The sequence below is a fragment of the Trachemys scripta genome, chromosome 7, assembly GCF_013100865.1.
Source record: "Trachemys scripta elegans isolate TJP31775 chromosome 7, CAS_Tse_1.0, whole genome shotgun sequence".
In the NCBI taxonomy this organism is placed as follows: Eukaryota; Metazoa; Chordata; order Testudines; family Emydidae; genus Trachemys; species Trachemys scripta.
In genome coordinates, this window is record NC_048304.1 from 34,685,191 (window position 1) to 34,707,815 (window position 22,625).

At 42.8% G+C, this 22,625-nt stretch overlaps 1 protein-coding gene across 1 annotated transcript in view; it reads left to right on the forward strand.

The window, feature by feature from the left end:
* The first annotated feature begins 13,254 nt into the window (after positions 1-13,254).
* Positions 13,255-22,625, forward strand: part of PTPDC1 (protein tyrosine phosphatase domain containing 1) — a 43,616-nt gene continuing 34,245 nt past the window's right edge. Inside the window, exons 1-2 of the mRNA XM_034776503.1 lie at positions 13,255-13,276; positions 14,237-14,317. The gene's annotated coding sequence lies outside the window, so the exon portion shown is untranslated. The remainder of the gene's footprint in view (positions 13,277-14,236; positions 14,318-22,625) is intronic.

Sequence of the window (22,625 nt, forward strand, 5' to 3'; positions counted from 1 at the left end):
GGCCCAGATCCTCAAAGGTATTTAGGCTCCTGACTTCCATTGAAATCAATGGGATTCAGGTGCCTAAGTGCCAGTGAGGCTCTGAGCCAAGTTCTCAATGTGTTTGACTCCCTGCTCTTCCGCTGACTTGTTATATGACATTAAGCATGAAACTTGAATTCTCTGGCCAGGGTTTTCAAAGGTGATTTTGATGCTCTGCGCTTTCTGAAAATCGGGGTCCTTTAAGATGCAGACACTCACAAAACGAAGGCACCCCAAACCTCTAATCACTTTTTTAAAATCTGGGACTCTTCCCCTTCATTTCTCCATCTGTAAAACAGGGATGATACCTACGTACCTGATGGGTTGAGACATAATTAAAGTTTTAAAAGTGCTTTTGGTCCTTTCATGAAAGAAGTTCCTAGAAGTGTTTTTCTTAAAATTAGAGCACAAGGAACATCCATATTTCTGTGATGGCCATCTGGTTTTGAACAACACTTCACCTGATCAGGAGGAAACATTGCATCATGCTTATTATTGTTTATTGATTGCAAAGGCCAAACCACTGTTTTGGGGATCCTGAAATGAAAAGTGGCTGATAACTCTACAACAAGCAACATAAAATGTGTGTAGGAGGGAAATTCAATACACAGTACTGAAAATAAATCAAATCAAATTAATAACTTAAAGCAGTAAGGTTGGCTGAAAAAAATCAATAGGAGAGAAAGGGTGATAGCGTGATAGCAGAGAGGGTTATGTCATTTAATAGCATACAGTAGGTGCCATTTGTCTCATTTGGAGGGAGATAAAAGGTGAGATGGGAACCTGGATTGAAGAAAATGTTCTAGGGCTAGAAACTCAGCTTGTATAAATAGTAACACCATTGACTGAACTGATCTAAATGCAAACAAAATCAGCTTAGGATCTGGCCTCTAGACTCTAATAATTGCAATAGGGCATTCTATTAAATATATTTATCATCTTAATAGCAGCCTCTCTCAGTTATTTTTGTCTTGCTGTTGGCACAGCTTTGCTACATCTGCCCACTATCCCCCTTCTTTTGTTCCCTTCCTGTAATGCTCAGGTTTGTTACAAACAGGACAGATATTGTAGAATGTGTGATGCGTCCGGATAAACAATGTAAACAAAAGGCCGCTAGTGAGACGCAAGAACATCTCTGCAAGGATTGTATTCGCTCTGGAAAAGAACACAGATACAGCTCTCCCCAGTGGGAAAACAGAATTTAAGAAAAAGAGCATAGAATAAAGAACTGCAAACCCAGTGCTTGGGGGCGGAAGGGGGAAAAAGGGGGGAGGGGCGCATTGGGAAACATTTGGTGACTGAAAAATCCTTCATACTGTAGTGTTTAATTATTATAGGCAATGTCATGGAAGTGATATGCAGGGTTTTCAATCATTTATTACATCAGTTGTATCATTTTTCATTATTTTCTAAATATTTTAGATTGTCAAAAACTTCCATTCTCTTCAATCTGAAAAAGGTAAAATCAAAAATTCATAAATCCATACGGTTCAGTGTCAGTTTCTTACTTTGCATGTCTATAGTGCCTTTCTTTTGAAGATCTCAAAGACACTTACAAAGAGATAGGTATTATTTTGTAGATGGGGAATCTGTGGCAGAGGACCTTATTCTAATTTAAGGCCCCATTACATGCCAGAGTGGTGTTAAGGAGCCTAGTAAATGAGAATCAGGCACAGAGAATTTAAGTGACTTGCCTGATGTCACAAAGCAAGTGTGTGGCAGAGGCCCAAGACAAAAACCCAAATCTCAAGGCCCAGCATGGTGCCCTAACCACTACACCGTAATTATAAATAATTTATTAAACAGATTGTAATGTAACATGAGCAGCATGCATTGCTGTGTATCAAAACACTGATATCCTTAGAAGCAGATTTAAAAAAAAAAAATGGTTTTAGCTGCACTCTGATGCCAACTGCAAGATCTGAGAGTGGAATCAGAGTCATGTTCCAAAATGCCCCCAACATTTTTTTAAAAATCTTGGGTCAAAATGTCAGAGCCATTCTCCAACAAGCACTGTGCTGTTCTTTGTTAAAACCGCAACAGAACACTTGATTGAATTGCTAGTGCATCCAAATCTCAAAACAAAAATCTGGTTTGCAGAAATGTTTGGCTTCCAGAATGTCCTACACAAGGCACTTTGGACCAAATTCAACCCTTGTGTAAGTGATGGAGGTTTGCAGGGCAATGCATTGGGTATTGCAGGAGTGTGTGATCGAGGTGCCAGAGCTCACTGAGGAATTTGAACAGTTGCGGCTCCAAACTATGCAGGAGCTATAGAAGGGACCCATGTGCCTATTCTGCATCCCCCAGCAAGACCAGGAATACAATTTACATTGTCTAGAATAAAAGTGTTTTAAAACTATATTTGAAATAAAATGTGCATCATATTCATTTACCACAAGGTGGCATATGTTGATCTAAGACAATTTCCAATCAAGTATATGTCAAAATCCAAATCACTGAGGGCCAAATTCAGACTTGATGTAAGCTGGTGTAATTTCAATGGAGTTGCATCCACCAATATCAGATTTGAGTTTGGCCCCACAATATTAAAGGGTCTGTGATTCTATCTCTCAGAACTTCACCTATTCTGAACTCAAACTCACCCCTGGATCCCCCCTGCTTCTACCCTCTATATTCCAATGAAACTGCTCTCACCAGAATATCAGATGACCTTTTCCTGCCTATATTTCAAGGCCAACACCCCAGTCTCATCCTCCTTGATTTTTTTCTGACTTCGATACTATGGATGATTCTCTTCTCCTTGATATCCTGTCTTCCCTTGCCTGCTGTGACCCCTTCTTTTCCTGTTCTCCTCTTACATTTCTAAGACTCAGTCAGCATTTCTTCTGGTGGCTCTTCCTCTGTGCCATTCCTCCTTCTGTTACAGTCCCTCAGGACTCTGTTCTCAGCTCTACTCAGAGGCATCTCCACAAATACTTTCTCCTTTCCTTCTATGAAGAACACCTCTTCACCCCATTTGCCAAGCCACTTCACTTGTCTCTGCCAACGGCGGAGTCCTGATTTGGAAGGCTCTCTTCTGGAATGCGAGCAGCATCTCCCATGTAGTCCTTGGCCTCTTTAAGATCAATTAGTGCTAACTGTAATGGTGCTTTTCATTATTTTTGCACATGTCCCCCGGGAACTGAACAGGGAACATAAACTCATTTCAATCCTAGGTAGATCTGGAGGTTAGCAGGGATAACCCTACCTCCTGATTAAGGCTGTCAAGCAATTAAAAAAAATTAATTGCAATTAATCGTGCTGTTAAACAATAATAGAATGGATGTTTTCTACATTTTCAAATATATTAATTTCAGTTACAACACAGAATACAAAGTATATAGTGCTCACTTTATATTTTTGATTAGAAGTATTTGCAGTGTAAAAAAACAAAAGAAATAGTATTTTTCAATTCACCAAATACAAGTATTGTAGTGTAATCTCTTTATCGTGAAAGTGCAACTTACAAATGTAGATTTTTTTGGTTACATAACTGCACTCAAAAACAAAACAATGTAAAACCTCAGAGCATACAAGTCCACTCAGTCCTACTTCTTGTTCAGCCAATCACTTAGACAAACAAGTTTGTTTACATTTGCAGGAGATAATGCTTCAACCACCATTCCAGGGGACATGCATCCATGCTGATGACAGGTTATGCTGTATAACAATCCAAAGCAGTGCAGACCGACGCATGTTCATTTTCATTATCTGAGTCAGATGCCACCAGCAGAAGGTTGATTTTCTTTTTTGGTGGTTCATGTTCTGTAGTTTCCACATCGGAGTGTTGCTCTTTTAAGACTTCTAAAAGCATGCTCCAAACCTCGTCCTTCTCAGATTTTGGAAGGCGTTTCAGATAAAGATGCTGTAGCTATCTTTAGAAATCTCACATTGGTACCTTCTTTGCATTTTGTGAAATCTGCAGTGAAAGTGTTCTTAAAATGAACAACATGTGCTAGGTCATCATCCAAGACTGCTATAACATGACATATCTATGGCAGAATACAGGTAAAATCACAGAGCAGGAGACATACAATTCTCTCCCAAGGAGTTCATTCACAAATTTTATTAACTCAATATTTTTTTTAACGAGTGTCATTAGCATGGAAGCATGTCCTCTGCAATGGTGATCGAAGCATGAAGGGACATATGAATGTTTACCATATCTGGCATCTAAATACCTTGCAATGCCAGCTACAAAAGTACCATGCAAATGCCTGTTCTCACTTTCTGGTGACATTGTAAATAAGAAGAGGGCAGCATTATTTCCTGTAAATGTAAACACACTTGTTTGTCTTAGTAATTGGTTGAACAAGAAGTAGGACTGAGTGGACTTGTATGTTCTGAGGTTTTACATTGTTTTGTAAAATCTTTTGTAAAAAAATCTATATTTGTAAGTTGCACTTTCACGATACAGAGATTACACTACAATACTTGTATGAGGTGAATTGAAAAATACTATTTCTTTTATCATTTTTACAGTGCAAATATTTGTAATCAATAATAATATATTTCAATTACAACACAGGTTTCAATTACAACACAGAATACAATATATATGAAAATGTATGAAATCATCCAAAATATTTAATAAATTTAAATTGGTATTCTATTGTTTAACAGTGCGATTAAAACTGTGATTAATCAAGATTAATTTTTTTAATCGCGATGAATTTTTTGAGTTAATCGTGTGAGTTAACTGCGATTAATCTACAGCCCTACTCATGATACAACGTCATTTCCAACTATCATAAAAGAAAGAACCTTATGTTCTCAATATCCCATCTGTCGCTCCATAAACAAGTCAAAACTGCCCCTCCCAATAAGGAACTGGAACCCACTGTAATTTCATGTATCAGGGACTTTTGATTTAAGATCACTTGTAAATACAATATAGAGAACTGACATTTGTTTTAAATACCGATGTTTAAGCTGAGTGCACCTTCGGGCCAGACCACATCAACTTGCAAGTCATCAGAGAGTAGATGCAACAGCTCAATGGAAAGCTAAGAGGGGGCAGTTCAAGCAGATACTAGATGTTTCAAGATTCCAAGGACAGTAGTGATTTAAAAAATAAATTACAATCATTTAAATAGCAGGCTGAGGGTGAGAGGAAGGCGGAAATCCTAGAGATTCTTTCCTGTTACTTTATCCTCATGGACATGTAAAGCTGAGGGAGGCCAGGCAGATGTCTCTTTCTATCTTGCCCATTTTATGATAAAGAGATACTATCAGTTGACTAGAACATTGGCATAGAACAGGGGTTGGCAACCTATGGCACGCGTGCCAAAGATGGCATGCGAGTCGATTTTTAATGGCACACTGCTGCCTGCCAGAGTCCCAAGGACAGGCAGCCAGCGAGGGGCAGAGCCCGCGCTGCCCCAGAGAGGAGCCACCTCAGCGGCCTGCCCGAGGGCTCCCCTCACCCAGCGAGGAGCCCTGCCCGGGGGCGCGGTGGGGCCGCTCACCTGGGCCACCTTGGTATAACTGGCCATGGTGGATTGGCGGCGCGCGGGGGGAGCGGGTTCGCTGCAGATCCGGTCCCGACTCCTGGCGGCAGTAAGCGGGGGCGGTGGAGGTGGGAGAGGCCAGCAGCAGCAGCAGTGCCAGCTGCTGAGCATCCCTGGGAGGAGGCACCCGGCTGCAGCCATGGATCAGGGTGAGGAGCTCGCATACCGCGGGGTCATGTGCTGCCCGGAGCGGCTCCTCCAGACACAGCCAGAGGGGACTCTCTCACCGGGGGGCGCTAGTTGTGCTCGTGCAGTGCGCAGCAGGGCCCCAAGTAGGTGAGCCAGCAGGGGCCGCAGGAGTTGGGGGAGCCCTCTGCCCTATCCCCCTCTCACACACCCAGCCCTGAGCCCTGACCCACCCCACACACACCCAACCCTCTGCCCTGAGCCCTGACCCCTCCTCACACATACCCAGCCTCTGCCCTGAGCCCCCCTCACACACACCCAGCCCTCTGCCCTGAGCCCCGCACCCCCCCAGGCCTGTGCCCTGAGCTCTGTACCCCCCATACACACCCAGCCCTCTGATTGACTCCTTCAGATCCCCCCACGACCCCAGCCCTGACTCTGGCACCCCTACACATACCCAGCCCCCCCCCACCCTGACACCTGCACCCCCCTCACATGCCCCCAGCCCCCTGCCCTGACTCTTGCACCCCTCCACATACCCAGCACCCTGACACCCCATACACCCCTCCAAATCCTGACTCTTGCACCCCCCACATTCTCACCCCCACCCTGAGCACCAAACGGGAGCTCCTGCACCCCCCACACACATTCCCACCTGCACCCCTCACACCAAATGGGAGTTGCCCAGGTAAGTGCCCCACACTCAAATCTCCTGCCCCAACCCTGAGCCCCCTCCCTCATTCTAGCTCCTGGCCAGACCCTTCACCCCCAGCCCTGTGCTCAGTGCACTGCCACCCTCAGTTCAGCGCAGAGAGAGGAAGGGAATGGACCAGAACCAGGGAGAAGGTAGGTACCCACTGTATGTGGGCAGGGCCGGGACCCCAGACTGGCAGCGGGCTGAGTGGTTCCGGCAGCCGGGATCCCGGCTGGCAGGAGCCGCGGATGGAACCCCTGAGCGGCAGTGGGCTGTGGGATCCCGGGGCCCGCTGCCGGACCCTTGCCAGCTGGGGTCCTGGCCGCAGGCCCTGCTCAGCCCGCTGCCAGCCTAGGTGAACAGAACCCCAGACCAGCAGTGGGCTGAGCGGGCCGGCGGCGTAAGATCAACATTTTAATTTAATTTTAAATGAAGCTTCTTAAACATTTTGAAAACCTTGTTTATTTTACAATACAACAATAGTTTAGTTATATAATATATAGACTTATAGAGAGAGACCTTCTAAAAAACATTAAAATATATTACCGGCACGCGAAACCTTAAATCAGAGTGAATAAATGAAGAGTCGGCACACCACTTCTGAAAGGTTGCCGACCCCTGGCATAGAATAATGTTCTCTTGCCTAAGGGTAGAGGCAAAATCCGGATGTTTATTTTCAAAACGTGAGATGTGATCCTGTGACAATATCCTATTACAAAACACTTTATGAATCAGAGAAAGCCTCTAGAAAATGTTCATTTTATTTGTATTAAACCAATGACTGATGGTGATATCAGTTTGTCTGATAAGACTTCCAGCTGCCAACTGCTGAGCACTCTCAATTCCCACTGAACAGCATGCATTGATTTGCTCTGAGAACATCTCAGCTGTTGGTTTCAAACAGGGAATAAATGATTCATAAAAGTGCAATTTGTAAGAGCATGTGAATAAGCACATTTAGGACTAGCTGATATTTTTAGGTCCTGTCCCTCAGAGTTTTCAGCACCTCAAAAGATCAGAGCTTTCGTTTAAAAAAAAATTATTGGCTACAAGAGGGTCAGACATTCAGGAAACTGATTACATGACCCAAATTCTGCTTGGCAGCCTACAGGAAGTTTAATTTCTTCAAGTCATTATGCCATAAGAAATAAATATAAGGTAAGAAATGAATTATGAAATCTATACCTCACAGCATTCTTGCTGAGTATTCTGGCCTTCATCCAGCAAAACATTTAAGCCTGTGAGCACTACACTGAAGTTAACAGCACTACTCACAAGCTTAAAGCTAAGCATGTACTTTAAACTGTTTGCTGGATCTAGAGCAGGGTGCTCAGTGCTTTGTAGCATTGAGCCCTAAACACCAGTTTTCCTCCACTATAATGTAGTTAATTTTAGAGTGAAAATCCTCAATTTCAGTGAAATTTCTTGACATGTAGATTTTACAGAATAACAGCATTCAGAAGAGCTGAAGTGGAAGTCCTTCAGAATGCTAAATGTGCACAATGATCATCATTAATCAGCTGTAGGAGTAGATTATTGAACTGAGCGAAGCTCTGTCTTTTGAAATGTTTAAGAGGTCCATCTGAAGGGTAATAATATGTTTAAAATTACTTACCTATAGTGATGTTAAAAACCCTAAATAAAATTGCGTTGGTAAATTTTCTTCACTGCTGCTCTCACCCCATATTTTTAAGTGCAAGAGAGATATGAAAAATAAACCCAAAATCATGGCCCAAGGGTACAGCTCAACCGGCAAAGCTGTAAACTGAGGAGTACCATGGGATTATCCATCCCCCTCCCCAGCCTGCCACCTAAACCCCATTAGTATTTTATTATTGCATAACATTTTTTAATCCAACCTGACCAGTCATTGGTCCATAATCAAACCATAACTCATGAAGTTCGATGATGTGTCCCTTGCCACTTGTGCATACACCAGTAGTTTTCAATTTGAACTATCTTAAACCGAACATTTGACAAGCCCCTCCTCTTTCTTAGTTTACTCCTGGGGGAATTCTACACCAAAAAATTAAAAATTCTGTGCACAATATTTTAAAATTCTGCATATTTCATTTTTTCAAAATAATATAATCACACCAGTTTCAATTATTTTTGATCATTTATTTCAAAATACCTGTTAGCAAGTTTGTCTGTAACAATACAGACAACAAAAAAGATTCAGAAAATGTTTTTTGACAAATAGATTCCTTACTTGGCATATTAGTACAGAACTCTGAGTAATAAGTCATTTAAACTAAAATATAGAACCATATTTCCTGCACCCCTCAGAAGCAATGCAAAGGTTTGGGGGACTCAGGGGTAACGGAGGAGCTGAGGGAGAGGGAAGTAAATTGCTGGGAAAGAGCCTGGGTGTGAATTTAGAGGGTTGTTGGGTGTGGGGGGAAAAGCATGGACCAGGTTTTTTGGGGAGCAGGAAGGGATTGTTAGGGAGCTTCCCCCATGCAGACCCTGGCTGACCCCCAGCCTCTCCCATTGTCAGGCACATCTGCCCCGTCCCCATATGTTCCTACACCCCCATGTGTCCTTGCACCCCCTGTCCACATGTCCCTCCACCCCTACTCAGACACCCAGTCCCCCATTCCCATATGGCCTTGACCCCCTCCCCGTCCCCATGTGCCTCTGTGCCCCCACCCAGCCATGCCCCTGTCCCTGTGTAGCTCTGCACCCCCTCCCCCATCACCATGTGGTCCTCCACCTCCTTCCCCCCTGGGGCCCTGCCCTGTGCTTTCATTCCCATTCAGCCCCTGCCCCAGTCTGCCCTTTCCCCATTAGCCCTTATGAGCCCCTCTGCGGGTTCTCTCTCTTCCCTAGCTGGCGGGGAGCTGTTGTGTTGTATCGCCACAGCGCCCTCTGGTGAGAGAAAGGTGGAACTGCAGAAGTTATTTTCTGCTTGGAGATGCTGCTGTTCTTGTGCCACAGCGCCCTCTGGTGGGCAAAAGGCAGAATTGCAGCAACATTTCGACAGAAGCTTTTTTCTACCTACATTAAAAATATGCACAGCTCATTAATTATGCGCACACGCAGTAGCGCAGAATTCCCCCAGAAGTATTAGTTGCAGTTTGGATACTAGATATGTCCTCTCCAGATGGGAGATAAATTAATGTAGAAAAAAATCTATACCGCTATAATTGTGATACACAACTGAATTCATGAGGCTTTTTGTTTCCCTTATACAGTAACTCCTCACTTAAAGTTGTCCCAGTTAACCTTGTTTCGTGGTTACATTGCTGATCAATTAGAGAACATGCTCATTTAAAGTTGCACAATGCTCCCTTATAATGTTGTTTGGCAGCCGCCTGCTTTGTCCACTGCTTGCAGGAAGAGCAGCCCGTTGCAGCTAGCTGGTCAGGGCTTGGAACCAGGGTGGACCGGCAGCCCAACTATCAGCTCCCCACTCCCCTAAGTTCCCTGTATGGCAGCTGCCCAGCAGGCTATCAATTGCCAGTAGTTCAGCTGTCTCCCCTCACTGCTATGTGCTGCTCCTCTGCCTTGGAGCTGCTCCCAGGAGCCTCTTGCTGCTGTACAGGGGGGGAAGATGGGGGCTAATGTCAGGGTGTCCCCCTGCCCCCTGCTCACCCCTTCTCCATATAGAGCAGGGTGGGGACATGACAGGGCTCAGGACAGAGGGAGCTTGCTGGCGACAGCTGCTGTCTCACCTTCCTGATCTACTTAAAAAGGCAATGTACTTACAGTGGTACAGTCAGTCAGTACTTAAAGGGGCAATCTACATCTCTCTCTCTCTCTCACACAGGGTGTGTGTCTCTGTCTGCCATGCTATCTCCCCTTCCTCCATTCATGCTGCCTTGTAGAGTGTGAGGCTACATTAACAACGTGTTAACCCTTGAGGGCTCAGCCGAATGCTAGTTCATCATTTAGCAGTGAAGCATTCCCTGGGAAATATTCCACCCTCTTCCACCCTCTAAGTCAGGGGTTGGCAACCTTTCAGAAGTGGTGTGCTGAGTCTTCATTTATTCACTCTAATTTAAGGTTTTGTGTGCCAGTAATACATTTTAAGGTTTTTAGAAGGTCTCTTTCTATAAGTCTATAATATATAACTAAACTATTATTGTATGTAAAGTAAATAAAGTTTTTAAAATGTTTAAGAAGCTTCATGTAAAATTAAATAAAAATGCAGAGCCCCCCTCCCCCCTCCCCGCGACTGGCAGGGCTGCCCAGAGGATTCAGGGGGCCTGGGGCAAAGCAATTTTGGGGGGCCCTTCCCTAAAAAAAATTGCGATACTATAGAATACTATATTCTCATGGGGGCCCCTGCGGGGCCCAGGGCCTGGGGAAATTTGCCCCACTTGCCCCCCACCCGGGCGGCCCTGCCAACTGGTGGCCAGGACTCGGGCAATGTGAGTGCCACTGAAAATCAGCTTGTGTGCTGCCTTCAGCACGCGTGCCATAGGTTGCCTACCCCTGCTCTAACTTCACCACCTCAACCAAGCTTCACAATCATCATTGCTGTGTACAGTATTGTTTGTTTAAAACTTATACTGTGTGTGTGTGTGTATATATATATATATATATATAAAAAATATAGTTTTTTGCCTGGTGAAAAAAATATCCCTGGAACCTAACCTCCCCTATTTACATTAATTCTTATGGGGCAATTGGATTAGCTTAACATCGTTTTGCTTAAAGTCGCATTTTTCAGGAACATAACTACAACGTTAAGCAAAGAGTTACTGTAGGTTTCTCCTGGTTGACAGCAGGCATTGATAGGGTAACCATGCATCCCTGGAAATAAATCTGAAGTGTCCCTGTTTTCAGGCCTTGTCCTGGTGTCCCTTTTATTAAAATAAAGTTTTGTCACAATTTTTGTAACCCTGCACTCTGCTCACCTGAAGCAGCCACTAGCCCAGTGGTGGCCAACCTGTGGCCCGCATGCAGCCCATCAGGGTAAACTGATTGCAGGCCACGAGATATTTTGCGGACATTGACTGTCCGTAGGCACAGCCCCCCCACAGCTCCCAGTGGCCGCGGTTTGCCGTTCCCAGCCAATGGGAGCTGTGGGAAGCAGCGGTCAGCACATCCCTGTGGCCTGCCACTTCCCGTAGCTACCGTTGGCCCGAAACGGCGAACCGTGGCCACTAGGAGCTGCAGGGTGCTATGCCCGTGGACGGTCAATGTCTGCAAAATGTCTCGTGGCCTGCAATCAGCTTACCCTGATGGGCCGCAAGTTGCCCATCACTGCACTAGCCAGTGGGGACCTATACATACTTGGGATCACCCCTTCATCCCCAATTGGTATGTTGCTACACTGCCCTCTTCTGCACTGCAAGAACTCCCAGGAAGCTCCTACTCTGAACAAATCCTCAAACCAATCCTCTCATGAACATAAGGTGGTAGACAAGGTAAGGGACAGGGAACAGCTTGGCTGAGAAGAACACTCTGCTCTCTTCCCCAGCTGCCATAACTCTCTTGTGCAAAAACCTCAAGGGCCACCACCAAAAAACACACCCTCCCACTGGTGTCCAACTTAAAAACCTGCCTGTTCTGTGCATTAATCATATTAGTAAATTGAGGAAAATTCACAGGGACTTTCTCACTCTGTATGTTTCAGCCATCAAGTTGTGCTTGCTTGTGAATATTTAATAATGCACCTGAGGCCCTCAGATCCTTATCCTGCCCTTACTTGAGCCAATCAGAAAATTCTCATTAAGTATAATGGGAAGACAATTGCCTGCAAGACTCAAATGTGACTGGCTACTGGCTCAAGATGTTACAGACTGAAATAGCTCCATAGAGCCGAAGTTATTCATTTGATTGTATTTTTATCTCAATAGTTAATTGAGATTCTCCATGCTGTGACACAGAACATGTATAAGAGAGAGTCTATAGTTAAGGCACTAGCCAAGTTCAATTCCCTACTTCACCACAGACTTCCTAGATAACCTTGAGCAAGTCACTTAGCCTCTCTGTGCCCCAGTTGTCCATCTGTTAAAAAAGGGGACAATATTACTTCCCTACCTCACAGGGGTGTTGTAAGGATAAAGATTATGAAACACTTCCGAGATCTACTCATAAAAAAGTACTCTATGAAAGCTAGGTATGATTATAACCACCTTCAAAATAATTGTGATTGAAAGTATAAAGGCTGTATGGCAAAAATTAGTCAAAGCAAAAGAAACAAACAGAAACTGTTAGGTAAATCAATACATTTTCAGTGTAATTATTAGAACTACCTGTTGTTGGGGCAGTATTTTATGCAAAGATGGTATGTTTGCGGATGGTGTGTGAATACATCAAAAAATTCTGGCTACCACATCTTCTTTTGTTATAGACAGTGTGGGAGAAAGCAGGTGGACTGCAAACATAAATCTTGTGCAAACTGGCCCCAGCAGTGAAGTGCAGGATTTAGAAATACCCCTTATGTGAATAATGTTGCTTTTTGATTAAATGGGAAGTTCAGAAGAGCAAGTGATCCAGTAGGGCAGGGAAAACTCTGGTTTTCTTGTCTCTGGATATAGAAAAACCCATGGTGCCAGACCTGCCCTCATCCTCCACCCCTATATCCCCACCTTCACCCCAGTCCTGTCTGCCCCCCCTGCCCCCCCCCCCCCTTCCCCCCCTCCCCCCCAGTCCTGTCTGCCCCCCATGCTCCACCACCGCTTCCACCCCTTCACCCCAGTCCTGCCTGCCCCCCATGCTCCACCACTCCCCCCCCCCAGTCCTGCCCCCCACGGTACAGCATCGCCCCATCACCCCCAGCCCTGCCCCGCGGTATCTCACTAGTCCCATACGCAGGTGTCCCTGGTCGGCGCATGCGCATTCCCCGCCTCCGGCCGGCTAGCGGCCCACCCCCACACGGCCCGAAGGCGGGGCCGCGCCCCCTACCCAGCCCCAAGCGGGGCGGCCCGGGCCCGCCTCGGAGCGGAGCAGCGGGAGCGGCAGCAAGGTGGGTCTGTTGCCCTCGCCACCCCCTCCCTGTCGGCCGCCATCGGGACCCATCCCCCCCAGCCCCTCCCCAACCCCGCCCCCCGCGGCTCCCCTCATCCCAGGCCTAGCGCCAGCTCCTCCCCCCAGCTGAGCCTCCTGGGCCCCGGCCCCGCCCTTCTCCCCCCCGACCCCCCAGCTTGTGGGTCCAGCTCCGCGGCAGCGGGGGGCAGCATCTTGTGGCTGCTCCCCGCCCCCGAGCTAGCGCTCAGGCGGCAGAACCAGCCACCCATCCTCTGCCCCAGGCTGCCCTTATGCCCAGGGAAGCCCCAGCCTGTGTGGGCAGGGAGGCGTGTACACCGGGGTGCTGTGGGCATCCAAAGCGTTTGGTGATAAAAAGCCAGGGCCAAGCCATCTCCCTTCCCTTCCCCTGGTGCTAGGAGCCCAGCCTGGCAGGCAGGGTACTTACCCCAAGCCTGACTTGTCAAATCATTCCCTGTTCATCCGCCTCCCGGGGAGGGGGATTGTGTGTCTCTCTTCAGACAGGCAGTGGGAAGGATTCACCTAGCTGTCCATCAACCCCCCAGCCTGCCGTGACAGAGTTTGTGGGGTTTGGAATCGAACACGCGCACAGGTGCACACACATACACACTTGCCTGCATAGGGACAGTGTATGAGCGCCCGGACTTGTGGGCACATTCATGCAGACACACTCACACAGATGGAGCCTGATAAATTAGCCAGTCATTGACCAGTTGCTTTATTGGGCCAAGCTGGGGAAAGTCTGGTATTAGAAAGCAATATAATAGATTTTTTTTTCCATTTCTAGATTTAAGGATTCACAGAAGTGACACGAAAAAGATCTGTTAGGGCCCATCTAATTAAACTTTGACTCCTTGGACAGTCTTGTTTTAAACATCCTAAATGTGTGCCTGTGTGTGTATAAGTGTAATTCGAGGTTTTGTTATTGTTCTGTGCCCAGAAAGGCAGAGATCAGCAAGAAGAATGTGCTTGATATTCCACTTCCTAGGGAAGCTGCTGGGCTTTGCTCTTCATAGTTGAGGTAAGGAGATGGGTTCAAGAGCATTTTGGTTGGTGAAGGGTATTCAGCACCAGCAAAAAGCATTAAAGAGCAGTTACACCCAGGAAAGTGACTTTAGATGTGCCGTTGTGCAGCTCCATGCTTATCTCAGTGACATCAAGAGCAAATGTACTCAATGGCTATGTTAAAAGATTAATTTTGACTTCTGGCACTGTTAATTCCACCTGGGCTTCTAAAAACAAACTGTACTTTGTGGCTGGCAACTCATTACCAGGAATAACCATTTTTCAGCTGACCTTTCTGAAAGTGGCTGACAATTTTGTTGATGAAGCAAAAGTCATAGTAGGATCCAGCTTATTCTCCCAAGGGCCATAGAGTACTGGCTGGCTCTGTGGGGTTTAACAGGAACACAAACGTTTGTCATTCAAGTTAGCACACACAATGCTGTAGTGAATTAGACACACCCTGAGCAGATCTCTTGGATAAGAAGGCACCACTTTTATATGATTACTTTTCAGTCTATATCTGTACTTTAAATTGAAACCGGCTGTCCTCTTCAAACTCTGACATTTTCATTCCTTCTCTTGGCAGTTAGTTCCTAGAGTTAACCAATACTTATTTTACCCAACTCTTTTTAGAGAAACAACCTTTAGTCCCTTCCTCAGTTGAATTTGAGATGAAGAATATGCCAACATATTTTTCTTTTCATTTTACCTCAGTCCTGATAGTAATTTTTTATACCTAGTTGTTAGACTCTGTTTCTGTTTTTGCCAATAGGCTGATCTTAACACTTTGTTTATTGGATGAACAAATAAATAACAGAGTGATTAGCTTGCATGTTTATGATGTAGAGTTAATTGTTTTTCTTTTGAACAGCTCCCTTGATTATTATTTCTTAGAAGGAACCATCTGTTTTCAGGAGGCCTGCACCTCAGTCAGTGAAATTGGGCACCAAGTCTGTGGAGTAATTAATCCCAAAGTAATACATGTGAAGTAAGCTAAGTGTTTGCAGTTGCTCTTTATTTTGAAGTAATTTTCTCCATCTAGTTTTTGCATCAAGACATATGGAGGCTCCATGTGTTAGACAGCATGAGAAAAGTAAATGAGAGGGATAATACTTGAGTCTTCAGGGTCAGGCACTGTCAATTTAAGATATAATTAACTAGTTGGTCCTTTCCTATAATTGGATTTCTTGGTTGGCAGCATAAAACCACTTCGATAATATTTCTTCCATCTGTTTTAGTGCAATGTCTAACAATTGTGAAACTGGTTTATTATACTGTATTGGTGACTTTATATAATAGCAAAATATGGTGACGGCTACAAACAATGAAGGATTGATCATGACTGGAAGCTGTAAAGTTTTACAGTAGAATAAATTCTTTGGGTGTTGGGAAGGTGAAGTTTAGTGGGATGATGTATAGAAATTAAAGACTTTTGCATGGTGTGAATAGTGTGCAGGATCATTTTTCAGCTGGGAATATATTCTGGGGGTTTATGGATGAGGAACATTGCTGAAGATTATTATAATGCCATGAACAGTGGAAAAAGCAAAATGATTTTCTTTTAAAAAGACACTTTCAATTCAAATGTCACTCCTGTCTGAAAATGTTTTACTGACAATTGATTCAAGTAACACCTCATGCTATTGCAACTAAAAGATAAAGGATTTTTTTCGGTGTGTGCATTCAACTGCACAGTTATACTTCTAGTCAATTTTCTATGTTTTTTCCTACAGAAAAAGAAGTGAGAAGTACTGTAAAGATTGGAAACTGTAATTGTAAAACCACAAAAATTGGCAGGGGAATTTAGGGGCATGTGTAATACTTGAAACTGTTTAACTTTTTTGATAGTGAATAAATTTTCAAGTTTTTAATATTAGCCCAGAATTCTAAAATCATAAGTTTGAGTCTTTACAGATCTAAAAATATTTCTGTATAACACATTTTAAGCTATAATAATACAGTGAGGCAAGAAAATGTAGTTGAACTTGTTTACTTTGTGCCAGCTAAAAACTGGATGCTAAGCCATCAAGTTATTGGTTCACAGGCTTGTTTGTCCTCTAAGCTATATATAGTATGCTGAACTGCTAACATCTGTTAAGAGAGAGATAACTCAGCTGGTGATAGACATCAGTAAGTAGATCCAGAAAGTGGGATGAGAAATGCAGAGTGCTCAATTGATTTAACTGCTTAGGACTGTAATCACACTTCTTTAAACCATCCACGTAACATTAAAAAAAATTGTGATGTTTATGGCATTTTGTAAATCAGAATATTAAAATTCATGCAATTGCAGAATAGGTTTGCTAATAAAATTGAGATTTGTAAACTCATGAGAGTTTAAATTTGTAAGATAAATTGTATTCCCAGCATGTCACTTCTCAAGCTGGATTGAGACCAAGTGTACATTGGAGGCCACATATGATACACATTTATGTTTTTTTTTTTAAATGGAAGGAAGGAAGGGGGTTTTACTAGACAATTAACATATAAAATCAATGGAAAGTTAATTGGGCAACTAAATCCTGTGCAAATTAACTTTGGTAGATAGGACTCCAGAGATATACCTTAAAACATCTCATGCCATAACCAGGTCATAAAACTGCAGTGTTATTGCCAACTGAATGAGAACGTAACCTGAAACATACACTTTGGAGCTTTCTTGATTTATAGCATAATACATGGGTTCTCCATTCAGTAAAAGTAATAACGTTTCTTTGTTTCAAGTAGAGTGGCCACAGAATTACAAAGATGCAGGCTGTTTCTCTCTGATTTTACCAAAAATTTAGTGATTTCAAGTCCTTCGCTTCTAAAAGTATGGCCAAACACCACCCTGTGTTTGAGATCAATTACTTTGCCATTGGCAAAAATCCTGATTGTGGAGCCAAATTGTAGATCTCTATTGTATATTCTGCACTCATTTCATATAGGAGATCTGAAGAAGAACAGGTAGTAGAAATATGCAATGTGTACCACAGAAAAGGATTTTCCCCTATTGTATAAATTTATACAAGTCTGTGAGTCCATACACCCACCACATATTAGTCACTTTCCAAACAGAGGAAGACAGTCCTTGGACTTATACAATGTATAGTGTGTGTCAATCTATTTATTTCTTTATGTATGTATTATGTTTAGGTTTGCTTTCATAGTAGGTGACACTGCAGACTATAGGAACTCCTACACAAGGAATTGTGACTCACTAAGAAAAAACAAATTACATTATGTGTGATCTAAGGAAGAAGCAAATCAATTAAAAGTTGAAGATAAGCTGCACTGCATTTATATCTTTTTAATTGTTTAATATCTCTAAGTATGCTAATGAATGTTTGGAAGATTTCTTTCCTGGTTTTTATACCTCTTGCAGTACTCAGTCTTAAGGGGGAAAAAAAACCTGCTTCAAGGACAGAAATTCCCTTAATATTTTTCCTGTTCCTCATTAGCGTAGTATGTCTTGAAGGGGGACCAAATCACGTTGTGTCCTCTTAATACTTTGCAAGTATCATTCTCATACATTCAAACAAAGGATCAGATCATTAAACTCTTTCTGGCCAGGTACAAATGGCTGGAGTGGCATAATGGGGCTCTAAAAGCCTTGTATCTGATTGGAGGATGGGGGGAGGCTTCCCCTGGTGCAGGCATTGTAGAAGATAGCTGTAAGGCTGTCTTCAGAGGCTTCTCTTACAAATCATGGCATGAGGGTGAGATGGGGCCAAGAGCAGTGTGTCGAGCCCACAGCATAAAGTGTTTTGACTAATAGGGCAGCTCAAGAAGACAGCTTTAATTTAGGTCCCGAGGGATATATCCAAAATGGTTTAGCAGATACAATCTTAAAACTAAAATTCTAGATACAGAAATAAGAAAGCCTTTCAGTTCTCCATTACTTACAGATGTTTGAGTCCCACCCCCTTCCAGCCGTTACTCATCAGCAAATCTCCAATCCAGGTCTTTGTGATGGTACTTTCAGTCCAGTTGAGGCTCTATAATGGCGGTTCCTAATCTTTTACCTATCATGAATCCTTTTTTGGCTATCCATAAACTTGAGAATTCTTCATTTCATAAGAATTTGTTAATATTAACTTGAGTCCTTAGTCACAGTTCTCATCCACCACTATGCTGTTGAGATACCTCAGGCTGAAAGTATGTTCTAGGGATTAGCCTCACATAAACCAGATAAAAAGATACTGAGAGGCAGCCCACACAACACATGCTTATTATTGAAAAAATAAAAATAAAAGGCTTTTGCAGGCTGACCAGCTTTTCTGCCTAATAAGTTAACTTGCTATGAGTCTGAGAACTGAGACATTCAGGACAAGATTATGGATTGTTCTAGAGGAACAGAGCCCATTTATTACAGTGTTGAAATAAGTATAATTGTAAATAGAATAAAAGCAATGCATTTTTCACAATTGAGACATTTTCACTGAGTTTGATTTCTTCCATTTTTTCATAATATATCTTGAACCACATATAAAACATATCTCTTCTAAACAACATCAAACGAAAATTTTGGAACTTTTTATTGGAAAAATCTCTGAATTTTATTTCAAGAAGACTCGAACGATTATAATATTTGTACTATCGCATTGAATGTCTGTTGCTGCTGCTGCTGCTAAGACAGTAGCTATTGTACTGAAATTTCTACTTGCTCTCTGAGTTGATTACGTAAGTGTCAGATGGCAGAATTGTGATCTAAGTGAGGGACAGTTAAATGCGAAATGTTTTAGAAATTTCAAGTTGCCAAACGGAGACCTAGGAAGCCAGTACTGTAATTAATCTTAAAGTATTCCTGTCACTTAAATGGTATTATCCCCTTTTATGGATGGGGGAAATTGAGGCAGAGAGGTCAACTGATTTGCCCAGGGTCACAGAGTCAGTTAATGTCAGTGCAAGGATTAGAAGGTGGAAGTTCCTGGCTTTCAAAGGCTATGTCTACACTACACGTCATTAGCAACAGTGTACATGTAGCTACATGCTGCAGTGAAAAGCAAGCTGCATCCACACAGCATTGTGTAGCTACATGTAAGTGAAAGTCTCTGGCAGAGGGGATGCAGTGGGGAAAGGCTGAGCCTGCCAGAGCCTGCTTCTCCACTGCCACTGCCTTTCCCTGCTGCTGGAGTCTTTCCCTCCGGCAGGGAAGGGCTCCAGCAGTTGGACACTTCAGTGTTAAAACAGCAGTATGGCGAGTAAAGAGCCTTTTTTATGGCTAAAAAAGCTTGGGCGAGTAAAGAGCCATGTAGAGCATATACTCACGTATATACCCACACCCTTTCGGAGTGTCTTTACTCACTTGAGCTTTGCTTCAGATTCAACACTGCTGTTCATACCTGTCCTGGGGGGCTATGCAGATATGTAGACTATACTCTGCTGAAAAAAGCAGAGCGTAGACATACCCAAAATGGGACTCATCTTGCACTGTACTCAGTTCTAGGGCAAGGTGACTGGTGCAGGGTTGAGGGAAGAGTGTGGAACTGCAATGGAGCAGCTGGAGGAGGGAGGTATCTCTTCCTCCCGTCCCCACCCCAGGACCTAGTAGAGACTGAATTTTTGATTAAATGGGGAGGTTTTAGTTGCGACTTTCCTTATGGTTCAGTCCTCATAGCTAAGAACAGATTTCCTAGAATGTGTTCCTCTTACAAGAGTCATTTAGTCACCCTTATCAATCACAAGTTTAAACCATTTGTATACTCATTATGTAGTCACTCAGTACAACTCTCCATCTTTGGAAATCCTTTGAATTTAAATCCTCTCACTATTGTGCTACACCCTCCCATTATATTTACAACATTCCCTTTGGTGACAGCTTTAATTAATAGTGAAGGAAAGGAGAAACCAGAGGAGGGAATATGGGAAGATAGGACTGTCTGTAGAGGGACAGGGAGAATCTTTAAAAAAAGATTGCACTTGATACAAATACAGTTTCAAGTTTTCTATTGTTTCAGATGATACATTTATCCTTTATCACTAAGAATACATGCAATTTCTGAGTGGAATAATACATTTCAGACGGTGTGGTTGGCATGGCCTTTGGTCTTAGGCCACACTAGGCACCTAACGCATGTTTTTAGCTGAGAACTGCATTTTATTGTGTAGTGTGTGTGTTTGTTAGAGTACAGGACTGAGAGTCCAAGCTGGGTTCTCTTTCCTGAGTCCCGACTCTGCCCCTGACTTGCTGTGCCAACATAAACTGGATCCAAAATTAGAAGTTGTAAACAAGCTTTTATAAATCCTAAAACAAATACAAATGTTTCTCCAATATTTGAAATTATAATGAAAACACTTGTTTATAAACAAACGCCACCCATGAGTCTAAACATCTCAACATTAGGAACCTGAAAGCAAAGCTGGCTTCATTGCTTTTCATTGCCCAAACAGAGAGAAGCAAAACGTAAATGAAGAGCATAGATTACATTTCCAAAGCTGACTTGGAGATTTAGACACACAAGTCCCATTAAAATTAATATTAGCTTTGAAAATCTCAAATCTAAAGTGATAAGTAGATTGGATCTTTAGTGTTGTTAGTAATAGATAACGTGTGTTTATAATGCATGATTTTTAAGTTCCCAGTGTCCCTTTATCCTCTCTGTTTGACTTTCTCCCTCTTATAAAGCATTTTGACATTCTTAATTAAAGGTACAATGTGAGAACATAATATTAAATGCAGTGCAGTTCCAGTGCAGTGTGTCATATTTTATGCTTTAACACAAGATAACTTGAAAGATCCTGTAAGTACCACAGTATGGCACCAAAAATAGATTTATTTTCAATTAGTTATATTATTAGATCAGAGTGACACTTAGAAACTGTGGGGGATACGTATCTTAGACATGCCAAGGATATAATGGAGACAACCAGACATTTAAAATAAATCAGACATTCACATTTGTTCAGTTCTCCTTATCTTAGTACATATTTGCATTTTCAAGATAGTTTGAAGCTTTGATTCTCCCTGTTTTACTGCATTATGGAAGTGTGTTAACTGTGGTGTTAACTGTAGTCAGAATTTTTAAACTTGCAGTTTTCCATTGGCCTAAGCAGATAAATTAGTTGTCTGGGGGTCATGGACAGGTGAATGTTAAGCCTCCTGTAATGCAGCCCTAAGACAGCGTAGACAGTTCTAGTCACACTAGTTGCCAAACATCTAGTGACCAGGTCCTGTTCTACTTACCTAAAATGCTTGTTAATGTGGCTGCATGGTTGGGATAGTTCGGTAGAATTTTCCAAAGTGCTTAGGATTCTTTTTTTATTTGTTTTTGTTTAAATGGTAACTGCTGAGTTCTAAAGGCTTCAAGAGTATTAATTCATTTGCCTGTGGCTGTGCATTAATTCTTTGAAAACAGCAAACAATATGGTTAACCCAAAAAATAACTCCTCAGCTGGCTCAAAACCTCCTAGCCCTAATGAAAATAGAAATGAAGTAATAATTGGTTTGAACAACTAGGTGTGACATTGAACCATGGCGCTAGCTAAACTCTGGCAGGTTACTAGGGCAAATGGTTCTTCAACTGAGAATGACCTACTGAGGAATACAAATCTAGGAAATGCTAGAGCAATCCAGCAGGTCATAACTTTTGCAAGTGGATAGAGCAAAAAGCCAAGCTCTCAACTGGGCTCCAGACCACCAAGTCTTGAACTGTACCTGGAAATCAACAGGTAGCCAGTCTTAAGTTATGTTATCATTAGGAAAATTAATTATTGAAGTGCTCATTAGCTGTCATTCAAATACTAAAATTTCAAAGTTTCCAAAATGCATCAGTTCTCGCTAAGAAGCTCATCTAAATGTTTAGAAATTACCTTTCTTTGCCTTAAATTCAATTAAAAAAAAATCTCAGACTATTTATTCTGTTTCTTCTGAATTCAACTAAAAAAACCAGCTTAACTTCCATCCTTTTCCCCCCCACAAAACACTCCATAAAGATATGTCATTTATTTACCAAGGTTGTGGGTGCTGAGATTTGAAATATCTGACATACATACTATACTAGCAGGTCTCAAACAGTCATGTATAGAGCCACTTCTCTAACAATGGTAAACCATGTGTAGTTAAAACAAGAGGTGGTAGCGTTACTCTAGAGAATTTTACTTGTGCTTGTGTCTTCAGTTTTTACGCCTGATCCTGCTGCGCATGTTCAATTCCCAGTAAAGTCAAAGGGGTGACTGAGGGTGCTCAGAACCTGGCAAATTTGGATCCATAAAGTAGTGACAGTCTTGTTAGTTACAGCTAGGGGCCCCATCGTGCAAACACTTAAGTACATGAATAATTTTACTTACCTAAATAGCTTCATTGACTTCTAAGGGACCGCTTAAGTAAATGAAGTTTCTTACAT